Here is a 4,991-nt window from a genome sequence, read left to right as displayed (position 1 = left end):
AACATTAGAATGTTATACATGTTTAGTAACCCGGCCATCTAAAATTTTAAGATATTTTCTCTACTGAATCTTATAATATTATTGTAACACCCTCCCTCTTAAAAGCAAGAATTTGAACCCGAGTTCGACCGGGATCTGATATAATGTCAAGTAATCTGCTCATCCGAAAGTTTAAGGTGTTAAAGTAAGGTATCAACTAAATCTCATAATATTTTTCTAAGAAAGCACTAAAATTACTGATATGGTACGCAAAATAATGAAGGAAATAGTTTAAGAAAAAAAATTACTTTAGAGACCATAATGTTTAGATATGTTCTCGATTTCGCAAAAAGAAAAATTTAAATATTTAGTCGTGCTAATATCTATCTCATTGATATCTATTCGATTTTAGGTAAATGAATGTTGTATTTTTGTTTAATGTTTCGATTTGAAATTTAGAAATTCATCTATTATCGTATATTGGTATAAATATTTCACGAGTCAAATATTAGCGATTGTTCGGCCTTTTTAGTAAATATGATAAGAATTTATAATTCAAATTCAAATTCCTAAGAAAGAAAAATAAAACATTTTTAGAGTTGTATGGCATCTTTGTTTTCTTGAGAGAGCACATCAAATTTAATTATAAAAAGGGCTTCAACCCACAACTCTAAGCATATTTCACTCCGTATATTATATCATTGCTTACCATTCGAAAGATGAATCATGAGTACTCTTCAAATTCATTGAATTACTCTTTTACTGCTCTTCCTATCCCAAATTCGACGGGTTACTCTTATCCTACTTTACCCAACAGTGAAGAACACAACCTTCAGCCATTCCAAAACACTATAATATCCGATGTTGATGTTGGTAATGGTATAGGTAATGTTAGTCATCTTGGAGATGGTAACGGTATGAGTTTTGAAGGCCAGTCTGGTGGAATGGCTTAGACTGATGGAAGCAATATTGAACAGACTGGTGGAAGTAGTGCTAGTCAAATTTCTGGGTCTAGGCCACGAGGATGTCCTCGTGGTTCAAAGAACAAGGCGAAAGAAAATGCCCTTGAAATGACTTCGACAATAAAGTCTATTATTCTTGAAATACCACCCGAGACTGAAGTCCTTGAATGGCTGAGACAATTTTCTCAATCACAGAATTATTTTATGAATGTTACGGGTGGTTCTGGAATGATTTCACAAGCGGCCATAAGCCACATGTCATCTGAACAACCATCAATATTTTCTGAGAATCTTGGCTTGCTTTCTTTTACAGAAATGGTTGGAAAGATATCTCCTTCAGAACCATCTGCTTCTTGCTTTTTTAGCGCTTCATTTACTAGGATGAATGGTGTCGTCATTGGTGGAATTCTTTGGAGGCTTATTAACTTGGGACCTATGTTTGTGACTGCTCTTATTTCCAAGAGCCCGGATGTCTTAGATGCCGTTTATCTGACCTCAGTTTGACATAGTCTTAAAGATTGAAGGTTTAGATCACATTATTCTCTATCTGTTATTATTTTTCAATGACATTTTATGTAATGATTATGTAGTGCTCTCGCTATTTTTAGTTAGAGATTTACTACATTCTAGTCATTTACATTTTCGGTAATTTTCATATTTAATTTTGGAAAACTTTGTTTAGGAGTTTTACACTTCTGCATCTTATTTGATTCAGTTTTATTAGGTATTATTCCTTACAGTGCATGTCTTTTACATCTCTGAATTCTATTTATTTCGGGTTGAGATAGTTTTGCTTGCGGTGCACGTCTTTACCAACTCTAAATTTTATTTGATTCGGTTTGAGATTTGTTTTCCATATAATGCATGTTTTTTGTTGAAGTCGCGATCTTTTTAAAATTTGTTGATTTACAGCACATAATCCCTTTTTAGGTATCAAGATCCCATTTGTTTTAGTCCATTAAAATGCTTGCATGAGATATCTCTACATGTTTGGTAATTTCGTGGTCTTGATTTGTTATGGGTCGTGCTAAAAGGCCAGTTATCCAAACACTCACGTCGTCAATTACATGGCGTATCTTTCTTTTTTTGAAATAATTTACTTGGCGTATCTAGTTATTTGTACAATTAACCAAAAAATATCTATTATTTAAGATAAATTAATTTTTTTTAAAAACTCTTATAATAATAAGGATGATTGTGAAAATTAAAAAATTCAAAAAAATACAAAAACAACAATTTCCAATTAGACAGGCAAGATATAATAAATATGGGAATATCATTTAATGCAATCATTATTGTTAATAAATCAATACATATTTGCAAATATTTGTTCAATATTTGAAATTATAATTGACAAATATTGATTTGAGTAAGGAGTATACCGTCAATGACAAATGCAAATATAGATCAACACCGTGAACTTAGTATTTGTCTATCCGGTTTAAATTTGTACAACATCCATAACATCCATCTTGCAAGATCATATTTTCTTGTTTAACATCAAGGACCCAACGAGCATTGATAATGACATCAAGATAACCGTATGGCAATTTTTCGATTTAGAGCCATATAACTAAAAACTGGAGACCAAAAGTAACCACCTTTCCTGATTCGTTTTTGTATTGGAGACCGTGACCAAGACAAACAATTGCTTGTCCAATTTCTCGGAACCAAAATCCAACAAATTAGAAATAAAACATTAGAGTGAAGTTATTTTTTTAGAGATAATAAGCGAGACCCAAGAATTGTCATTGGTAGTGAAAAGAAATTTGAAGTCATCAGATTCAATGTATAACTTGCTGGCAATTGTTGTGTACAACTGTTGTTCTAAATAAAAAAGATTTCATGTAAGTCTCATTGATTCTCGGTGAAATTGTATTGTAATAGTTGTTGATATAAAATCAATGACATCTCAATTTCCCATCACGTTCTCTTTTGTGCCTCGTACATGCTCACTACTTAGGTCAACAAGTTTATCCTGATCTTGTCCTTTTAAATTGGGGTTCTATCCATGCTAAGAGCATATGCACTCATTAAGGGCATCAATTCATCAATTGAATCCATGAAGTTAGTTACTATTCATGCTAAATCCACTTTTTTCAATAGTTTTTTACACCCATATACTCCATCAATTCATCAATTACTATTCATCAAATAAATAATATTATATATTATAAATTTAATTTCATCTCTATTATTTAATGGCCCCAAAAATAATATTCAATAATTGATTGCTAGATAATTTTAGATTTTTGATAAGATTGTGGATAAATTTAAATTTTTGATAAGATTTTCGTTGAACCACATTATGACACTTGTCATGATCTAAATTTATAGATTGAAAATTGTCTATAAATAATATCATGATCTTGATATCTCTCAAAATCACACAAATATTTGCAATAATGAATTCATCAAAAAGATTTTTAAGTATAAGACAACAAAACAGTCAAGAAGAGTCTGAAATTATGAATACCATGGTGACTGAAGCGACAATGATGATGAAGTTCTTTGATACTCTAGATCAACCACAAGGACGGGGCTCACGTCTTGGAAAATGTTCTAATCATCCTAGAGAAAGGGTTTCTAATCGTCCTAGGAGTTTAAAAATTCTCCAAACGGGTGGGGAGGGGTTTATAGTGGTCGTAAAGGATGCCCTACTACTATTTTGGAGGCAGTCGCTTCTTACGACACTTGGGTTTGGATCACTTTTTTCGGTGATCCTGGAGCTCAAAATGATATTAACGTTCTGGGCCAGTCTCATGTGTTTGATAAAGTCATCGCAGGAAATAGCCCAACATTGATATTTCACGTCAATGGCAAAAGATACAACAATGCTTATTACCTTGCTGATGGAATTTATCCTAGGTATTCAACATTTGTAAAAACCATATCAAATCATGCCACTCAATCACAAAAATTGCTCTCTAAGAAACACGAGGCCTATCGCAAAGATGTAGAGAGGTGTTTTGGTATATTAAAATCTCGATGGGCTATTCTTCGTCATGGTGCTCGGATGCATAAGCGTTCCACCCTTAAAAGCATCACGATGACTTGCATCATCTTGCATAACATGATAGTCGAGGATGAATTTGTGGAAGAAGAATTTGTAGAGCCAGTAGAAGAAGATCTAAGAAATCCATTAGCATCACAGGTTTATGATGGGCCAGTAGATAGTAATGGAGTTCGAATTCCTTTTGCAATAGTACAAAGAAATGGAAGAAATCAACAAGCATTTCGGGATCGTATTGAGAACTTGGAATCAGCTTATTTCATACAATGCTTCAAAATAATTTGGTGGAGCACAACTGGGCAATGGAAGTCAATCATTAATTGTCAAATTATTATCTCTTGAAATGTATGACTTGATAATTTAAATAAATTTATTTTATTGAATTCAAAAGCAGTTAACATAATTAAATTTAAAAACTGAGTACATAATTTATTAAAAACATAATAACTAAATTTAATCATAAAGAGCATCGTCAAAGTGAGGAACATAAGCACCATCACTAGTAGAAGATTATAAAACTGGAGATGACGTATATTAATTTAAATGATAGCCTAAGAATTAACAAATGCTTATTTCTAATTGTCTAAAATTATGCCTAATAGTGATGCATAATTTACATAACAACGAACGTAGCATGTGCTTTTACTATTAACGATGCTCTAATGAATGGGTCATAGGAAAATGGTTAGTATATGAAATCGGGCTTACAAATTAGGCCCAGGCCCAATTAATTTATCCCCAAAGCACATATAACGTGGGGTATAATATTATTTATTATTAGCTTTACAACCAATGTGATGTGTTATTAACTTTATAATCTGTATGATATACCAGTCTTCATTAACATTTATATATATTTTTAATTTACATTATTTACAGTTTTTAATAAAATATAATATACGTAATAACATATTAAAATTAATTATCTTAGAATTATAACCTTATTATGATAATTTTAATCAAATAATCAAATATTATAAAGTAATATATGTTAATTTGTACATTTATAAATATTGTAAAATTAGAATTTGAGAGTT

This window comes from Apium graveolens, chromosome 10, assembly GCF_009905375.1.
Source record: "Apium graveolens cultivar Ventura chromosome 10, ASM990537v1, whole genome shotgun sequence".
Classification (NCBI taxonomy): Eukaryota; Viridiplantae; Streptophyta; class Magnoliopsida; order Apiales; family Apiaceae; genus Apium; species Apium graveolens.
Note: the sequence above shows the minus strand (reverse complement) of the source record.